Here is a 21,290-nt window from a genome sequence, read left to right as displayed (position 1 = left end):
TCGCACCGAGCTGCAACTTCAGCTGCAGAGTTGAGGGGATACGCATAGACTTCAGGCCAAGGGTAGGGGATGGTCAAAGGCACCACATGACACCTACGCAGGTGCCTTCAACTCCACTGCCCTGTCTAAGGGAAACCCTTCCAATTCCTCCAAACCACTCAATACCTGCAGCCAGATACTAACTGGCGGGAGCAATGTAACGGTGTTGAACACATTCACTTCAAGTAACGAGTGAGAACCCGCCTCCCTCTGAGAATCACTGTGAGCACCCGTTCATGCACCACAAGCCCAGGAAAGACCTACTATGTGACAGGTGCCACAGTGGGCTCTGGGACACCATGGTGAACGAGTCAGTCTCTGCCCTCAAGGAGTGGACAAGCTAATGCAGAAGCCAGACAGGACACAAATAAATGTCTCTGCTGGATGCTACCAAGAAAAACGAGACAAAGAGGGGCCAAGACAGCGACAGATGGAAGGAGACAGGTTACTTGCGGGTGGATCAGGGAAGAAGGGTTTCCAGGGGGATAAATAACTGAGCAGAGACCATGCACTGCCTTCAGTGAGCCCTCGCAGGCTTTAGGCTACTGTTGCACTGGGAGGCTAGAGCTTAGGTAGCCCCTATCTGTGCATCTCCCCAACTTGAGCACCAAAAAGGCAGAATGAGGGACGGGGCTCAGGGGCTAACGCAGTTCTGTCCACACCAAAGGTTGTTTGTCCTGAATGCAACTCAAACAGACCCTGATTGCAGAGGAAGCCCGCCTCTTCTCTCACCTCTCTTGCTGTAGACGGAAATCACAGCAGGGTTGCAGAACACCCAAATAACTCCCAAACACACGTGGTGAGTAATCTTAGAGCAGTTTTTGTTGATGCTAATGGCCCAAAGAGAGACAACCTTTCCATCGCCTCTCTCAAGGCGAAGCTTCCTTTTTAACAGTCTCTGCCATAACCATTTATGTTTGTCCCGTTAGCCCCAGCCCATCGTGACCTGCATTTTCCCCGACTCATTCTCTCCTTCCTACATGCGACAGGCTTAACAGTCTTCTAGCGCTTTTCGACATAACAGACAGCTTACATAATCACACTTGCGTCCACTGGGACTTGCTGGCATTCTTGTTTCTTTTGCTCATTAGGTAAATAAATCCTTACATGTTGTCAGGACTCTCCAGCTGAGAAACTGATGGACTCGTCTTTAATTTGTACCCATCTAGAAATACCATTGATGTGTAAATAGCAGTAGAAAGTATTACACAGGCGTTGCAACAGTCTGCCTTATACCTTAGAGTCGAGGATATTTTCTGTCTTGTTTCCTGTTTATCCCTGGCACGTGGAGCCGTGACTAGCACACGGCAGGCACTCAGGAGGTGATTTGCACAAGTCGACAAATATGAAGCAGGAATGACGATGGCACCCACCTGGCATGAGTGATTTGAGGATTAATGACAGTATCTGTAGAGGGCCCCAGGAGTGCCAGGCCACAGCAACAATCCAGCACGTGGCCACTATTAAAAGGTTGATCCCTGCAGAAGGGATAACATGCCACCCAGAGCCTGGATGAAATCCGTAAATACCCCAAGCCCCATGGGGGAAACGTTCACATTACTGAACAATCCGAATGATACACAGTAGAGGCTGCTAGTCCCAGAAGCCACCATGAGCAGGTGATTCTGTGGAATGCCACCCGGTGGGGACAGATGAGCAGTAGGCATGTATGTGCCTGCCTGCCAGGTGTCAGCACCACCAGCGAGGTGCCATCTCTGCCTCTGCTGCTGGTTGGGAAAAAACCCTCAGAGCAGAGACCGTGCATCGCCTTGAGCAGTGAGCCCTTGCAGGCTGTAGGCTTTTGTTGCATTGGGAGGCTAGAGTTTACCTTGCCCCTGTCTGTGCATCTCTCCCATTTGAGCACCATGAAGGCAGAATGAGGGCTGGACTCAGTGGCTAACACAATGCTCTGTCCACACCAAAGGTTGTTTGTCCTAAACACAACTCAAACAGACCATGATTGCAGCCGAAGCCCGCCTCTTCTCTCCCATCTCTTGGTGGGCCAGGAGTTTAGAAGGTCAAGGTCAGTGGGGAAGTGAAGGTCAACATGAGAGAATCTCAGGGTAGCAGCACTTTGCTGACTGTTGGAGGTGTGTTTTGCCATTTTAACGACCAACACAGCTACGTTGGTGCCTACCAGCCAAGGCCGAGCCTGGCAGAAGGCATCTGGGCCTTGACCACTGTGCAGACAGGCAGGCCTCAAGCAGATTCTCCAAGCCATTCCAGGCTCCAGCAGATCCAACACCATTCATGACTCTGCATGCCCTCTTCACTCTACCACTGACAACTTCTCCCCTCTTCTTGGCCTAGGCGTTCAACAGGCAAATGTTTGATACCTATTAAGCTTCCCAACTCTGTGCCAGACACAGAATAAAGTGGGGGGAAAAAACGTACCCAGACCAGCCCTGCGTGAAGGTATCCACACCCCATTCAACATTCACAAATGTGAGAATTCACATGCCTGGCACTGTCCTCATGATGTTAGTGACATCACCTCATCTAATGACAGGAACTGCATTCCTCGTTTTATACTGGAGGACACAGTTCTTTCTGTGGCCTTAACAACCTGACTCACCATCTATTCCACACCCTCCCTCGGCTAGGCACCTGCATGTAAAACCAGTCATCCTCGTGACCATATGCAGTTGGCATCACCATGCCATGTAAGCGAGGGGAAAGTGTAGACCAGAGTCGTGAAGAGTACACAGAATTTCAATGCAACTCTTTCTATATCAAAGCCATTACAGTTGACACAGCACTATTCTGAAATCCATTGCTAAAATAAAATATCCTGTTCACAAACTGTTTAAGAAGAGGGAAACGGAAATTCAGAGGAGAGGGGCCCGATTCAGGGAACTCCTCTCCCTTGTAAGGCCCATACTGAGCATCTACTTCGGGTCCCTCCAAAGGGTGACTCTGCTTCCCTCATACCCTTCCCCTGTGCGAGGGGTGCAGGCAGCCCTGAAGCTGTGATCACCGAAGCCCTCTCTTATGGCAAACCTTTGAAGAGCAGCCACTCTACCCACCTCCTCCAAAGACAAAGATTCTGCCCAAACTAGGGGCTGGCCATCAGTGAGTTACATAGGACAGCTCGGCTGACAAGGCTGCCCTTTGCACTCGGGTCCCTAGTAACTTTTCTGAAGAATTTCCAAAGTGCTGGGGAAGCAATACTGACTATTATCCCCAAAGGCCACTCCGCTGCAGCAGGAGCACTGCCATCAGCAGCGGCCTAACTCCGTGCAATCATCATTAAACTGGGAAGTTGCCTTCAACTTCCGCTGGAGGGAATGTAGTTACAAAGGCAGCGAAACACGCATTCAAAGGCATTTACATGCTCAGCCCTGGCCAGGGAAGGACAAAGATTTCAAAGGCTCTGTAATATGCTAATTCTCCAGTCAAAGCTTCTACTTCAACAAACAGCAAAAGGAATTAAATGTCTGTTTTAAATCGGAACAGGTGACAGCTCGTCGGTACTCCACCTTGACGTACAGAAATGGACAAGGGCTTTGACCAAATTCTAAGTGGAAACACGGTCTTTCCCTATTATTCAAAGCCCAGAGAATTATAATTAAAAATTGTAATTAGGAATGGCACCATTCAGAAGTTTTCAGAGTCTGGGTGGGCAAGGCCCAGGTATCCAGGTGCAAAACTTGAGGAGGTGGCAAAAAGCTCAGTAATCGTAATAAATAATATTTCCATGCAATGCTTTGAAATACCAAAATTAATGCCAAAAAAACAAATCTGTGGAGAACAAAATAGCAAAATTTTAAATCAGGCAGGAGGATAGACTCAGGACCACCGATTTTTTCTCTGGCCTATGGCTCCACACTCCTGCTCCTTCTGAAGATGGTCAAGTGTGCCCAGAAAAGTGAAGGGACCTGCCAGTGACACTGGTAGCTCAAATGTCTAGGGCTTGAGGTCCTCAGCGCTGTGCTCTTGGGTCCCTGTCACCTTGGGCAGGGACTACTGCCCTAGCCTTGCCCTGCTCCAGTCCTGACACCACCCCGCGGCTGGGAGGATCTTCGCAACACCCGAGTCTAACCTTGTCACACCTCTGCTAAGACTTGTCAGGTGGCCCCTCCTTTCTCACACTCATCAGCTATGAAATCATGTGTGGACTGCTCATACGAGGGGCTCAAAAGACCTATATATACACAGACTGCATGCACAGACTTGAAATTCTAGTTCCCACAGATTTCAAATCATCAGAAAGCTGAAATAACCAGATTTTTATAGTGTCACACTATGATAATTGATGTTCCTAATTATGGCCTTGAGGCACGGCACGCTCTTTAACTGCCTTCTAAATTATCGAAGATCAAATTATGTTCAGTTGCATTTTAGCATTAAGTGTATTTTAATTATATTCTCATTCTTGGAAAATTAGTAACACGCACAGCTGAAATAGACGATCAAGGCAGCTTTGTGAATTAAACGTTCTGGACAAAGCCCAGCTTTCCAGAATGTTCTCACAAAATCATATTCTGCCATCATGCTAGGTAAATGAGAGTTTATAGTTCATATCCTCTCTTTTAAAAAAAAAATTGCCACTTACATAAACAAGTGAATTATGGAGTAATATTCTTAAGGGAGGAAATAAAACAGGAGGAGAAGCAAGAAAATAAGTGAAGCTGGCCAGGTGCGGTGGCTCACGCCTGTAATTCCAGCACTTTCGGAGGCCAAGGTAGGTGGATCACTGGAGGTCAGGAGTTCAAGACCAGCCTGGCCAACTGGTGAAACCCCATCTCTGCTAAAAAGTAGCCGGGCATGGTGGTGTGCGCCTGTAATGCCAGCTACTCAGGAGACTAACGCAGAAGAATCACTTGAACCTGGGAGGCAGAGGTTAAAGTGAGCCGAGATCTCGCCATTACACTGCAGCCTGGGAGACTGAGTGAGACTCTGTCTCAAACAACAACAAAAAAGCCAACAGTAAGATTAAAACCAAAACCACATGCCACAAGGTCTCCACTTTTGCTAAAGATGAGCTCACAGTTCCGCCAAGCTTCTTAGAAGTCAAGACCAAAAAAAAAAAGAAAAAACAGTGACAGGATTCATAGCATCCAAAAGATCTACTACTTGGTCAAGGGAATCATTCCTGCTACTTACGCCTGGGAAAAATTTCTCTCGCGTAGAAATCATTCCTATTACAGACGATATGCATAGGCAACAACTGCCTTACCAGTGTGTTAATAGAAAACACCATGACGATTTTCAACAGGCTGTATCCCCTAACATCCCAGGGCAAGACGTTCAAACCTCAAATGCCACTGAAAACGGGCAAGACAGGCTGAGCCAGGGGAACAGGAGGGAGAGTACAACTAAGTACCGTGATAAACCAGAAGGTGCACGTCATTCTCAAGGACTCAGCTGTGACTCCGCTCAGCCAACCGCTGCTATGTGGAAATAATCGGCCCAATGCTTCCAGAAAATCTAATTTTTTAAATTACAAAACATTTCAAGCATGCAAGAGAATAACGAATACATATCTACATATAGGAAATGAGGAACCAACAAGACATATTACCTGTCATATTACCATCTTAAGGTACAGAACTTCTGGAACTTTTGAGAACCTCTCTCCAATGTTGGCCCTCTCCCATGATCACAACCCTAATTTTTATGGTTACCATGCCCTTGCCTTTCCGTATAGCTTCCCATAAGTGTGAATTCTTCACCTACCTCCTGTTCCATTCTACATGTTTCTCATCTTCTTATGAATGTGTCTGGCTGTAACTCACTTTCTTCGAGCCACATAATTTTCATGAGATCCATCCCAACTGATGTGCACAGCTGAGGTTCATCCATTTTCGTAGCTGTGTTGATTTCTATGCTGTAACACACTTTTTGAAAATCTACTCTCCTATCAATGGATATCTAAGTTGTGTGGAATGCTTTGTTGTTGCGAGCGATGCTGTGAACATGGCTGTGTGTGTTTCTCCCGGTGCTCGTGGGCAAGTGTTTCACTAGGGTGGGGCTAAAATTCATCTGTATTTTAATACTGGTCAAACTAATTAAAATTTTTTTAAAAAACAAAAGCAACCATGTGGACCAACTCCATACCTCTGTCAGCTGCCAGCCTACAGCCTGCAACAGGTGGACAGCTTCATGGTAAACTGCAAAAGAAGATTCTCTGAGCAGTAAAATGGTTCAGGCTGCATTTGTTTCTGCCTTTTATCTAGCTTGTTTCAAGAACAAAAGGGTCCCACGTTGACAGATCACATGACCTTCTGGCAGGTGTTTATAAACATCGTTTCTTGAAAATTATCTTTAAAACTTTTGAACGGTGATGAGCTTGGGCTTGTCCTCACTAACACAAGCCTACAGGTTCCTAAAGAGCTGAGATGGATCCTCTTAAACTAGAAGTGCTTTTAGGAAATATGTACTGGTGAGATTTCTTTTAAAATGCATTCACCCTAACAATGTGGCCCCAAGGCACTCCACGGCTTTTTATAAAAGGTGTTATGTAGCCTGAAGTTTCCAGAGTGACAGAACAGGAGAAACTACGGTCTGAATGTTTGTGCTCCCTCAAAAGCACATGGAAATTCTAACCCCCAAGGTAATGTATTAGAAGAGCAGGACCTTTGGGAGGCGCTTAGGTCATGAGGGCAGAGCCCTCACGAATGGGATTTGTGCCCTTATAAAAAAGGCCCCAGAGAGACCCCTCGTCTGTCCACAATGTGAGGACGTGGTAAGAACACGCCCTCTATGAACCCCAAAGTGGGCCCTCACCAGATCCCACAGCTGCCTTCACCTTGGCCTTCAGAACTGTGAGAAATACATTTCTGTTGTTTATAAGCTTCTCAGTTTACGGTATTTTGTTAAAACAGCCTCAACACACTAAGACAGTAGATAACACAATCAATAACAAGAAACAGAAAATTACCGCGTCAGCGCAAAAAACATGCAAAAAAGTGCCTGCTGTAACTGTAGAAACTGATTTTTATTTTTTGGAAATAGTTTCATAAAGTTTGACGGAACGTGGCCACGGCCATTTGCTTATATTCAGCTGTTTCCATACCACATTGACGGAGTTGAATAGTTACAATGTATGCTTCACCCACAAAGCCTAACATGTCCACTCTCTGGCCCTTTACAAAAGACGTTTTCCCATCTCTGTCTTAGATCTCTGGGTCACACACACATTCTAGATTCCGATAAAGAAAGGACCGTAGGCACTGGTTCATTTCCTGCATTGTGAATTGAGACAGAACCAGATTCTAAGTAAATTATCTTTCTTTTGTATATAATTGAAATTTAGCTTCAGGATCAATATTCTTTAAACATGGTACAAGGGATGATGACCAGCAGCCGCAATGTTAGGTAAGGAGGAAAGTGATAGTGTGACTATCGAGTGTAGTCAGGATGATGCCTGTAAAAGAGCTTCGACTCTGAGAAGGACTAAAATCTTTCTTTCTCTGTCCATAGGGCAAGGTAAATCATGACTAGAGTCTCCTCAGAGAAACAAGAGAATGTTCATGCCACAGTCTCTTAGTGCCTGTCTCATGTAGAGTCCATCCTCCAAGTCAGGATTCAAAGGGAAGCAAGGTAAGCTTCATCTCTACCTTCCTGGAAGTTACATTCTAGAGGGGAGATGGACCATAAAGAGCCAACACGATGTAAACTAGAAGACCAGGGATGTAAACTAGAAGACTGGGGATCCTGATATTTCAATCAAGAAAATAAAACTGGGCAATACGATGGATTAGCCAGATGGAAGGCACAGTCGGGTCAGACTGGACTGCCAGGGAAGGTCTCACTGACGCACTGACACTGAATGGAGACCAGGAGGACAAGAAGCCAACCATCTGGAGATTTGGGGGAGAGGGAATATGGGAAACACATGGGCCTGGAGGGCGGAGTGACCCTGGCCCTTCCTAGAGGCAGGCTGAGGGGGCTGGAGAGTAGAATAAGGAGTGTGGTGACAGGTGACGCAGGAGATGTGGGTGCACACCAGAGTGTCTGCGGATTTGGAATCAGCTTCCAGAGTCCGGGAAGGAGTCGAGAGGTAGTACTCCCGGCAAGAGAAAATGGCAGGTTAGACTCGCGGCAGTAACGCAGATAGAAAACAATGGCTGGCTTTAGGAGATATTTTAGAAGGAACTATATAACTCATTGAGTGACTAGATGTAGACAGTGAGGGAAAGAGAGAAATCAAGGATGACTCAGGCTGTTTAACTTGATTAGCTAGCTGAATGGAAGGTGGTGCCATTTAGGAAGATGGAGAAAACCGCAGACGGGCAAGTCAGGAGGAAGAACTGGGTTCTGCACTGGCCTCATTCGGTGTGAGATGCCTTTAAACCAGTGGTCCTCAAAGGAGGGACATTTTTGCTTCCAAGGACAGAGTAGGGAATGTCGAGAGACATTTTTGGTTATCACAACTGGGATAGGGAGATGTCACCAGCATCTAGTAGGTAAGGCTAGTGGGGAGATGTCACTAAACACCCTGCAACGCATGGGACAGCCTCCCACAGCAAAGAGCTATGCAGTCCATGTCATCAAGACCGAGTTTGGGAAACCCTGCTTTAGACAATCCATGGAGATGTCATGAAGGCTGCTGGAGCAATGTGTGTCTGGAACTCAAAGAGAAGTCAGGGTTACAAGTATACATCTGTTTTTTCTCAACAGCTTGTTTTTCTTGTGTTGCTATTCTCTCTCATCATTATTTTTTCAGCCGCTCTGCTGGGGAAAAGCAGTTACACAGGAATTAAAAAGGGATTGAGGTTAACAGATCTAGTAAAAACTGTCAAAACTATTAAGTTGTTCATAAACACTAAGGTAAAACACAATGCCAAACAATGGAAGATAAAAAGAGAATAAAATATACAGAGTAAAATATACAGCTTGGAGAAACCACCAAGCTGATCACTGATGATCGATGATATCAAAGCACTGTCTCCAAGGCATTATGGGGACATGAAGGAAAATGTGATCAACTCTGCCATGGTTGGAGAAAGTGATGGAAGATGGGAGGCAAGAAAGGGTTCTTTTCATTCATGTTCGAGAAATGCAAATTAAAACTATATGGAGATTACATTATTCAGCCACCAGATTAGCAAAACCTCGTAAGTAACTGTATTTATCCCAGCCAGGTGCAGTGGCTCACACGTGTAACCTCAGCACTTTGGGAGGCCAAGGCAGGCAGATCATCTGATGTCAGGAGTTCAAGACCAGCCTGGTCAACATGGTGAAGCTCTGCCTCTACTTAAAATACAAAAAATTAGCTGGGCGTGGTAGCATGCACCCGTGGTCCCAGCTACTCAGGAGATTGAGGCAGGAGAATCGCTTGAACCAGGGAGGTGGAGGTTTCAGTGAGCCAAGATGGCGCCACTGCACCCCAGCCTGGGTGACAGAGCAAGACTCCATCTCTAAAGAAAAAAAAAAAGGAAATTTTACTTATGCCATTAAGAGATTTCTAGTGTAAGAAAAAGGATACAAATATTAAATCAAGGTAGGTAAGTAAAAAAAAAAAAAATCCATAATTCAAAATTTGAATTAGAAATGTCTATATGGATAATAATATATAGTCTACTAAAAAAGAATGGATAGGGTAGGGGAAAGGGAGGGAAGAGGCAGGTGGGGAAGAAGAAAGGGAAAGATTTTCTAACTCTGAACACTGAAAAGGCCTAGAAACAATAATCAACCCAGCAGCAACAAGCCCCACCAACCAGATGATGCTGTATAAACACCTTTTCCCGCCGGGCGCGGGGGCTCATGCCCGTCATCCCAGCACTATGGGAGGCCGAGATGGGCGGATCACGAGGTCAGGAGATCAAGACCATCCTGGCCAACATGGTGAAACCCGGTCTCTACTAAAAAATACGAAAAATTAGCTGGGCGAGGTGGAGGGCGCCTGTAGTCCCAGCTACTCGGGAGGCTGAGGCAGGAGAATGGCGTGAACCCAGGAGGCGGAGCTTGCAGTGAGCCAAGATCACGTCACTGCACTCCAGCCTGGGCGACAGAGCAAGACTCCGTCTCAAAGAAAAAAAAAAAAAATTAAATACCTTTTCCCAGTCAAGAAGCCAGGACCCCCTGGAGGAACAGGTGTTTTCAGGTCTGGGGCATGAAGTACAAGAAGGGCCTAGAACACCTCGGCTTCCTTGCTTTGATGTCCAGTGTGATGGCAAAAACTACTCCTGAGGATTCAGGAATCAAACTAACACCGTCCATGGGCAGAAGATAGGACAACTTGAATATCACAAAAAAATTTACTGTGATGAACTGGAAAACATCAAATAGGTTTAAATACGTAAATTTGTAATGCTTTTTTTTTTTTTTTTTTTTTTTTTTGAGACAGATTCTCGCTCTGTCACCCAGACTGAAGTGCAGTAGCATGATCTCGGCTCACTGCAAGCTCCACCTCCCAGGTTCCAGCGATTCTTCTGCCTCAGCCTTCATGTCTGTAGCTGGGACTACAGGCAGGTGCCACCACACCTAGCTAACTTTTGTATTTTTAGTAGAGACTGGGTCTCGCCATATTGGCCAAGTTAGTCTTGAACTCCTGACCTCAAGTGGTTCACCCACCTTGACCTCTCAAAGTGCTGGGATTACAGGCGTGAGCCACCACGCCTGGCCCTATTTTTTTTTTTTTTTTTTTTAAGACTCATTGGTCCTCTCTGGAGGGGAGAAAGGAACCAACTCATTATTATGTAAATGGATAAATAAAATAATCAAAGCCTTGGTTTCCCTGGCTTCCTCATTGCATTATGATGAGGTTAATGTAGCTAACAACCCGAAATATCACCAGGCACATGGGAATCACGCCACATGTGAAAGCAACTGTGACTGTTGTCACTATACCCACATCATCACCCCCGGGCCCTTGGGGACATCCACACCCAACCATCCTTGGCTGGTGAGAGGCAGCAAGGGTCCTCCCAGCCATGGGAGGCAGCAGAGGATGCCTGGTCTATTCTAGAGAGGAAAGTAAGAGAATATTTGCCATCTCTTCTAATTGTCAGGAAAATCTAGAAACACACAACATGCATATATATTGCCCTTACTAAGGGCCAGAAATTCTTCTCAATGTTAGACACATGTTAACTTATTCTTCACAGTAACACTAGGAGGTAGGAACTGTTACCATTCTCATTCTACAGATGAGAAAACTGAGGCTCAGAGAGGTTAATAACTTTCTCACGATCATAGACTTGTTCATTGCAAGGAAAGGTATGATCCGCACAGGCTTGTTCAAGATTCTGCAAAGTATGAAACCTTGAAGAAGGTAATAAACATCAGCCCTGCAGAAAACCACCCAGGGGACGAGAAGTCTAAGGAACTTATCTGTGTTATCATTATTGTCACTGTCATCATGATGTTACCAGTTATTCACTGAGCGTTCACTTTGAATTGATCATTCCACATCCATTATGCCATGACCACAAGTACTATTATGATTTCTTTTCTTTCTGAAACAGAGTCTCGCTCTGTAGCCCAGGCTGGAGTGCAGTGGCACAATCATGGCTCACTGCAACCTCCAAATCCTGGGTTCAAGCAATTCTCCTACCTCAGCCTCCCAAGTAGCCAGGATCACACATGTGCACCATCACACCAAGTTATTTTTTTGTATTTTTAGTAGAGACGGGCTTTTGCCATGTTGGCCAGGTTGGTCTTGAACTCCTGGTCTCAAGTGATCTGCCCACCTGGGCCTCCTAAAGCGCTGGGACTACAGACATGAGCCACTGCACCTGGCCCATAAGTGCTCTTACTATTCCACTTTCTGGAGGGGAAAAGTGAGGTCCAGCAAAGTTGGGAAGGTTTCCACAGCTGTTCAGTGAAACACAGGCAGAGCCAGACTTGGAAGCCAGTCAATGACATTCCACAGCTCACATTTTCCCCCAGCCTTACTGAGGTACAGTTGACAAAAACTGAATGTATTCGAGATGTACAAAGAGATGAGGTATGTGTACACTGTGTAATGACTAATGCAGTCAAATGAACGCATCCGTCAACACCCACAGGTATCGTTTTTTAACTCTGTGATCTTCATCACACAACAGGGGGTGCTGAGGACACCTCAGATTTCTCTTAGCAAGTTTCAAGTAGGAGAGGCCAGGATAAAGGAAGGAAGCCAGGGATGCGGAGGAGGAGAGCAGTGAATACACACATCAAGGTAAACAGTTTTGGCTTGGGGGCGGTCATTATTTCTGTGTAGAACAAAACAAAACCAATAAACAACAAAAAAAGTCATAAAGACCATTTTTCCAGCCCAGATTTTGACATTGAGAAGTGGTACATCCTACTGGCATTGGTTGAAAATCACCCCCGGGCTTTGGCCACGGCTGCAGGCGAGATTCAATGCCCAGAGCCTCAGCTCACCACACACTGCCCCGTGTGTGGCGGTGAAACCCAGGCCCCAGCGGATGCCGTGGCCTCCACCCCAGTGCAGCTGCTGGTGCGATCTGCCTTTGTCTCCAGCCTCCGACCCCTAACCCTGTCTTCCCTCCACAGCAGGGAGAAAAAAAGTGGTACATCCTAGAGGAGTGGTTCTCAACCAGCAGGGATTTTGATCCCAGAGACGTGGCCACATCTGGAGACATTTGTGATTATCACAGCTGGGGGGAAGGGGGGTGCCACCAGCATCTAGTGGGCAGCAGCTAGGCGTGCCATGAAACATCCTACTACACACAGGACGGCCCCCATGACAAAGGATTCTGTGGCCCAAAATGTCAATAGTGTTGGGGTTGAGAACCCTGGCATAGAGCAAGTCACTTGACCTAGCTGGGCCTCACTTTTGTCCTTTGTTAAGTGGTGACAGCCATGTCTACCTTTCATTAACCATGTTTACCCTTCATTAAAGTATTTATGAGCAGTAAATATATCTACTGTCCGGCCCATGACAGGCACTCAAAACAGCAGCTGATACTAATGGCATAATCATCCCTGTCAGCATCGCCACCATCATTAAATAGGAGAAGTACCTGCATTAGGGATTGGCACAATGTGACCCACTGCCCCCTGCCTGTTTTGGTAAATAAAGTTTTATTGGCACTCAACCATGTTTACAAATTGTCTTGGGCTGTTTCAGTGCTTCAATGGCAGGGGATTACATGGCCCACAACACCGAAAGATTTTAGTATTCATCCCTTTATAGAAAAAAGTCTGCTGGCCTAGGAATGATCAAGAAATGTGAAGTGCTATACCAAAAACAAATTGTTATAATTCTGATGTGTCAAAAAGAATTGTAGGAAAGTTCTTTCTTCCCCCCACATATATAAGGGCCATGGGCACAAAGTTACAGGTGCAGAGCATTCTAATTGCTGAAAGCCAATTTTATCCACTCGATTTTATCACTTTTCATCAAAATTGACCACCACTTTGCTTTAAAATACACGCCATCACAGCAGTTCAAACCTCTAACACCAGGAAGGCAGTCATTATGATACTTACAGAGAAACTGAGATCTGATATCTCACTCTCCTCCCGAGCCAGAGCACAGGAAGAGGAGGATTTTCCATTAATTTTAAAAGCGTTTTACCACCAAAAGAAGAAAATTTTTTCAAGAAGACAAAAAGATAATATTTTAGCATTTAAATCTAGTTTTCTTGACAAAGGGAAAATGATTTCTACATATTACGTAGTAGGAATTGGGTTGTTACCATAGAACATATTTCATTTTGAGGAGAAGAACTGAGTTTAAAAGATTCATTTTTGGAAACGTTAATCTCGGGCACCTGGAGATGAAAGTGCTGGTGCACAGAAGTTGGTCTTTGTCGAAAGACAGTTTTCAATTTTTTTAAGACTCATCTCCCTTCTCTACCTTAAAAATGGATTTAAAAAAAAAAAAAAAAACTACTTAAAGGGAGTGGGGGGAAAAAAAAGAACCCAATTTCAATATCCTTTGCTAAAGAAACAGTCTTTGCTCAAAACAGGGCAGAGTTGCCTGTGTGACCCAGAGAAATAAGTGAATTGAAACTTTTCTAAAGTACTTGTCACTGTAAAAGAGTTGCTGAGAGTTTGCCCTGGCAAAGCTGAGTTTTCGGTACTGAAAATGGAACCTGTGAGTCACTCCAAGGAAGCCCGAGGAAACAGGGTATATTCAGCTCTCTGCTCCACCGGTTCCAGAGGTAAAATGTACCTTCATCAACGGAAGCTGCAGAAAAAGCAGGATACTGATGGGAAAAAATGAGCCATGAAGGAAGTTTTGAGAGTTGTTTTCTCAAAAACAAAACTAAGAAAACCGTGGGCGACTTGGCAAGCAAAAGTTCTTGGGTTGGTAGGAAGAGAAGGAATGTTAAGGGATTCTGGCAACTTCTCCTGGAAGGCTGGCTTCACTGCCCCATGGTGGGGTGTGTGCGTATCCTTAAAGGGAACCAGTGACCCCACTACCTGTCATCCTAGGAAAGTCAACCCTGGGATGAGTAGAAGTGGAGAAGCAAGGACATGGAAAGTGATATGGTTTGGCTGTGTCCCCACCCAAATCTCATCTTGACCTATAACTCCCATAATTCCCATGTGTTGTGGGAGGAACCCATGGGGATAACTGACTGATTGGGGCAGTTTACCCCATAACGTTCTCGTGGTAGAGAATAAATTTCACAAGATCTGATGGTTTTATAGGGGGAAACCCCTTTCACTTGGTTCTCATTCTCTCTTTGCCTGACACCATGTAAGACGTGCCTTTCACCTTCTCCCATGATTGCAAGGCCTCCCCAGCCATGTGAAACTGTGAATCCATTAAGCTTTTTTTTTTTTTTTTTTTTTTAATAAATTACCCAGTCTTGGATATGTCTTTATCAGCAGCGTGAAAACAGGCTAATACAGGAAGGGGCAGTCATCTCTTCCCTGGGGCTCCAGCTACGTTAGGCCTGGACACAAAGGCCCAGAGAGGTCCAGGGCAGCTGTAGTCCTTAGCCAAGTGACAGCCAGCCAGTAGGGAGGCAGGGAGCCAGCCTGGGGACATAGACAGGTCTGGGCTGTGACTGAAATGACCTGAACCTACCCAGAGATGAACTGTGTTCCCCACTGAGCATAGACAAAGGGCAGGGAGGCGGGACCAGCTAGCAGGGAATCGTGATGGCGGCAGCCGTGATGGTGGCAGCATGAGCCCACAGCTGCCCAGAATGCTGCAGGCAGACAGCGGAAGGAGGCAGGTGACTGTGGACTTCCCAGGCCTGGGAGTAGAAAGGGTGAGTCTTTAGAAACCAAGAAGACTCATTCTCCCTGAGTAAGCATGCCAGGCCATTCTCAGCCCATCGGAGGAGGGAGGAACGAGAGAAGATTTCCAGCGACCCTGTGCATGACAGGGTTGAGGGCTGTTCCACTGAGAGTGACAATGTCTGTCCCCAAAACAGGTAAATGAGACAAGAGGGTTCCCCACCACAGCAGGCACCCCACCCGAGAGATGAGGGGTGACAGGTGGCCATGCATACAATTCCCTGCTTGATCTATAAACGCTACACATTGGAAATGATGATTCCCAGGCCACAGATGCAGACATCTGAGGCTCACAGAGGTCGGGTGACAGGGCCCAGGCATGCGCCTAGAGCCAGGATTTCGATTCTCACATTCTGACCAAGAGTGGGGACAGATCGTCATCTCCTGGTGTTTGGATTCAAAGTTCTCCCCAGAGAGTGGCTGTGAGCTTCAGGTCTGGAATCTGAACACCTACGTGACCCTGACCATCAGTAACCTCACCACACTTCAGTTTCCTCCTCTGTATAGTGGGAATGAGAGTAATACCACCACACAGAGTGGTTATAAGGATCACATGAGATAAATAAAGTGCTTAGGAATATGCCTGGCACTCTGTAAGCACTGAATGAACGCAAGCTTGCCAGCCTGATAAGGATTTTAACAATCACTGAGAAAGATATCTGCAGCTTTCCAAAAGAACAGAATGGCTCAAAATTAATTGATAAAAAGGATTCTTTGTACTTTATTTTTTTAATCCATTCAAATATGCCCCCAAAGTAGATTAAATAAAAACGTTCAGTATGTTCTTTCTACCAAGCTATTGGATCAAATCACCCTATTAGCTGAGCTAAATAATTCATTTAGCTAATTCGCACTGTAATGAATCAGGAGAAGCTACAAAACCTCAAAGTCGTTCCAAGTCCAATTTCAAGTCTCTTTCAGGCTTTAGAAAAGTCTTCCACTAGAAGACAGTCATAAAATGTGTCAGGAAACAGAAACGATGAGCTTAACCTCTACCTCGGGCCGACTCATCTTCAGAAACGAGCACACTGTCTGAAGAGCAGGAAAGCAGTCACCGCTGTTATCAGAACTGGGTCCAAATGTCAGCTCTGCCACTTGCTGACTATGCAACTTGGGATATTCTACTCAACCTTTCTGAGCCTCAGTATCCACCATTGCCTACCTTGCAGGGCTGTTGTGAAGATTAAATGACATGATGCATATAATGGGGCCAGGCATGGTGACTCACACCTGTAACCCCAGCACTTTGGGAGGCCAAGGTGGGAGGATCATTTGAGGCCAGAAGTTCAAGACCGGCCTGGCCAACATAGCAAGACCCCATCTCTTTGAAAATATATGCATAATAATAAAAAGATGTATATGACGCCCCTGCCCAGTGTTTGACACATAGTACGTGCTTATTAAATGGTGTCAATTATATTAATTTGGATTTAAATAGTTTGTCTATTCATTATTCATTCATTAATAAGAGTGAACTACTCTAGTGAAAATTTCTATGTATTCTACATAAGAAAGTTGCTCAGCTGGACGTTAGCAACAATTCTTACATAAGAGCTTAAACAAGGTTAGTAAAACCTCTGATCCTTACAAGCTTAACTAACACTAGAGCCACTGTGCCTTGTATCTGCCTCGCAGGGGGAAGAGAACAAGGAAGGGACAGAAGATTTTAGATCCTTCAAATAAAACAAACAAGAATATCACACTATTAGAAGCAAAGTCCTACGTCTCCCTATTACATACGGGGAGATGTTTCTAAAACGACAGGGCACCTGGAGGCAACGCTTTTTACAAGATGTCTTCCAAGCCAAACTGCTCCAAGTCATTCAAGCTGAAAGTCTTCTGGCAGTGCCCCTGGCAATCGACTAGTAGAGTACCTTTAAGAAACAGAAGCCTCTCTGCACCACCGACCTGACAAAACTCTACCTTCCGGAACAGGTCTGAAATGACTGGCTGGGACTTAGGAGGAAATTCCTATCCAAAGGCCACGAGTGGCCATGGGAGGAAGGTGCAGCTCTCCACATGCACCTGTGGTAGGGAGAATCAAGACAGAGAAAAGGGAGAACTTTCCAATCCTACCACTTTCAGAAAAAGAAACATTAATTGTAGCATCTGAAACCTAAAAGACTCTCTAGTAGGAATGACAAACAGTGCTAAAAAAGGAACTACGGAGGCGTCTTGCCTCTGTCTCACTCTATGGTCTATCAGTCAGTTGCCACCTGACACGCCCAGGTGGCCAAACCTTCGCACCTGCTGTTCCTGCCATCTGGACTGCCCTTCCCCACCCTGTCTCACTGGCAAAGTTCTATTCTACCTGCAAAGCCCAGCTTCAAAATGAACATTTCTGCGCTATCTTCTCCAATATACCCCAAACCACAACCCCTCCACCAGCAGATCTGACAGCGACAATTTCCCTCCTCTTTTGACTCACTGGTTTCTTGCTGCTAAAAATTATTATTTTCTGATGCTAACTCGACTACTAGGCTGTGAGCCCCCGCCAAGGCAAGGGAGAGGGCTGATTCTTCAATATATCCACTGATCTGGCTCTCACTCACTCATGCATTCATTCATGCACTGAGCACTGAAGTGAACCTTGGTTTTCTGCCACCATGGCATCCGCTTCCCCTAACAACAGTCCCAGTTTTCATCTGGGGATCCATCCCTCTCCCCAACCTCCCTTCTCCATGTCTCCATGGAGCTCTTCCCTGTCTTAGCACCAGCCAGATCCTGTGATCAGCTGAAAGAATGGAACCTAAGTGGACTCTACAGAGTAAATGTGAGGTTTTTGACAGGAATGGAGACAGACTCTTGCTTTTTCCCATGAATGTGAACCTGGAAGAAAAACTGTGTGCCCAGGGGTGATCACAATCATGTGTGACCCTGAGGAGGAAAACCTATTGATACGGTTTGCCTGTGTCCCCATCCAAATCTCACCTTGAATTGTAGCTCCCACAATTCCCACGTGTCGTAGGAGGGAGCAATGGGAGGTAACGGAAGGAGGGGGGCAGGTCTTTCCCGTGCTATTCTCGTGACAGTGAGTCTCACGAGATCTGATGCTTTTATAAGGGGGAGTTCCCCTGCACAAGCTCTCTCTCTTTGCCTGCCACCATCCATGTTAGACACGACTTGCTCCTCCTTGCCTTCTGCCATGATTGTGAGGTCTCCCCAGCCATGTGGAACTGTGAGTCCGTTAAGCCTCTCTTTCTTCCCAGTCTTGGGTACGTCTTTATCAGCACCATGACAATGGACTAATACGCTTACCAAAAATGATGTCAACCCAGAAAGGGAAGAGGAAAGCACACTAAAGAGAGAGAAACAGGAGCCTGGTAACACAGCTTAAGTATCAAGCATTTGCCACAGCTAAAGCCAGACTTTTCCTTGGGCCAAGGGATTCCCTTCCTCGAGATTACCACGACAGGCTCGACTCAGTGGTAATAACAAGCTGAGCAGATACCAGTCAATTCTTGTTCTTACAAAGTCTATAGTGGATCCGGCAACACAACAGAGCAACTCTCCTCCAAGCAGTGACTCAGGAATCCAGGCTAGTGACATTTTCTAGCTATGCATCATAGAACACACGGCTTCCAGAATCACCATGGCAGGGGAGCAAGAACCAAGAAAACTCATTCCCACTCTCCTATGCCTCAGTCTAGGATAACGCTCATCACCTCTACTTTCAACCCATTGGCCAAAACTAGTCACAGAGTCCCAAGCTACCCATAAAGGAGACTAGGAAATGCATCTGTCATATGTGTCTACAAAAAGAAAAATGAGACAGACCTTGATAAATAACAGTCTTTGTCATGGACAGCCTGAGCCAAACTTTTTTATTCTGCAACCAAAAAAAACTATTTATTCAATGATACAAGCATCAACCAGGTACGAGAGGTCATGAAGAATGAACACAGATAAGTGGGGCACATTCACAACACCGTACTAGCAGGATTAGGAGAGGTGACACAAAGGACGTGCAGGACACCTGGGGCAAACTGAACCCAGTCTTCAGGAGTGCAGTGGGGTGATTCGAGAAGGCTTCCAGGATGAGATTTGAAAGATCAGAAGTCAGCCAGGGAAAATGGACAGAGAGGGTTCATGAAAAAAGAACAGGGCTCCAGGTGGGACCTTATATCTGCCTGTGTAAAGGTCTGCAGTGAGAACACGTCCATTTGAGAAAGGAAAACATGCTCAGAGTGGGAAGGCAAGAACATAGCAAAAAGGCTTACTTTAACATGTGTACACGTTACTTTTACAGGAACCTGAGGGCGAAAGTGAGCCACTGGCAAGTTTTAAGCAGAAAAAGAAAGGGACCAAGCAGACTGGGTCCGGAGTAGTTTGTCATTGTCCATCTACATGCATTAAATGCCACAAGTCCCTCCCTCCTCCCTGTCTCGGCGTTCTTCACTCTCCCCGCACCCCCAGTTTCTCCAGCTCCACACTGCCAGTGATGAGCCCTTGACGTTGCCAGCAGGCTGAGCTCATGCAGCATTCAAGACAGCCCCGTCCCTTCCCCGGGTGTATTCTGAACTCTGAGCCCAACCTTGACAGAACGACATCTCTTTTACTCGCTTCCATCAAGGCCATAGGACTCCTTCTGGCTTCCTGAAGCCACTTCCCGCCTCAAAGAGGAAGGCAAATATAAAACAGGCCCAAAATAGTGTGGGTCTGAAAAGCTGAAAACCAGCCACTATAATTACAAGTATTTTTATCTATCGCCCAAAAAAGGACTACTGGATCATTTTCCAAGTGTTTCTCTAAGGAAGTTCATCTGTTCATTCGCAAGTACTCCCAACTTCCAGATCAGAGGCACAACCGGAAATGAAGCTTCAGCAGAAATGGAAGCGAAACAGAACACACGGGGTGGAGACACAGCCAAGATCAGGGCCCGGCGCTGCCACCGGAGAGGGTGGCGACCTCGCCATGAAATGGGAAACGAGGTATCCAAGGTTCTGTGAGAGAAATCAAAAGATCAGCAAAGACAGACACTACAAAGCTGGGGGCGCGAGCATGCCTGCACAGTGGCACGACTGTGACCTGCACCTGAACACACCCCAGGCAAACGCAAAGAGGTAACTGAGAGGCCAAGGGAGAGGTGGGAAGAAGGAAGAGCCATTGAGAAGAAGACAGTGCCAATAGCGGACCCTTTTCCTTCTGCTGCACAGGCGGACAACCCCAGCACACAGGAACAGATGGGGACACCCAGTGGGCACAAGAGGCATCAGAAGGGGCCTGCCATCCAAGCCAGCACACACGGCTATTTACCCAGTAAGTGCTCACTTCAGAAACCGTGTCGCCAGCCAGAATCCGTTTCCATTCTCCCTCCTCATCGCTTCCATCGTTCCCTAGTTCTTGACAAGCTAATAGCCAGCATGTTTGTCACTGAGTTCATTTTCCTGGCTTGCTTAGAACTAAAAGTTAGAGCTAGCAGGCAAGGCAGGCCCGATTCCTGTTTCTAGTCAGGTACAGAGAAGGCCACAGAGGGTGATGGGAAGAGTACCAACTCTGGGGTCAGTCAAGGGGTCAAATCTTGCTTCTACCCATGCTAGCCCTGTGATCTCAGGCAGGTGACTTAGCCCTTCCAACCCTCGGCTTCCTCATCTGTAGGTCTGCAGAGAACAACGAATCAGACAGTCCATGTAATGCAATTAACACAGTGCCTAAAAATAGAATAGCCCCTCAATTTGCCCTAACTGCTATTACCTTCATTATCTTTTTTTGTTTGTCTGTTTTGGAGACGTCTCACTCTGTCACCTAGGCTGGAGTACAGTGGCGCCATCATAGTAATGCAGGACTGATGAGCTCCCAAAGAAGGGCTTAGCCTGCAAGCGTTCTTGGTTGTGCCCGGGAAAGTACTCAAGGGCAAGCTGGAGGTAGTAGAAAACAGCTTTATCGAAGCAGCGGTGTCACAGCTCCAGTGGAGTGACAGCTCCGGGACTGCTCCTGCAGAGCAGGGTGACCGGTAGACAGAAGGCAGCAGCTCAGGGCAGTTGTGCAGTCACATTTGTACCTACTTTTAATTACGTGTAGATTAAGGGGTCGTTTATGCAGAAATTTCTAGAGAGGAAGTATTAACTTTCGGGTCATTGCCATGGAAAGGAGCGGTA

General features: G+C 46.2%; 1 protein-coding gene and 1 non-coding gene across 3 annotated transcripts in view; one reads left to right on the top strand and one right to left on the bottom strand.

Moving 5' to 3' along the window:
• The window catches only part of SNX29 (sorting nexin 29), a 609,178-nt gene that overhangs the window by 267,044 nt on the left and 320,844 nt on the right, over positions 1–21,290 (bottom strand). The window lies entirely within an intron of this gene.
• On the top strand, positions 12,283–12,400 carry LOC115895377. Its single transcript, XR_004055578.1, has one exon. It is a non-coding gene; the product is annotated as a small nucleolar RNA ACA64 (small nucleolar RNA).

The sequence above is a fragment of the Rhinopithecus roxellana genome, chromosome 20 (genome assembly GCF_007565055.1).
Source record: "Rhinopithecus roxellana isolate Shanxi Qingling chromosome 20, ASM756505v1, whole genome shotgun sequence".
Classification (NCBI taxonomy): domain Eukaryota; kingdom Metazoa; phylum Chordata; class Mammalia; order Primates; family Cercopithecidae; genus Rhinopithecus; species Rhinopithecus roxellana.
Note: the sequence above shows the minus strand (reverse complement) of the source record. Positions and strands in the feature narration are given on the sequence as shown.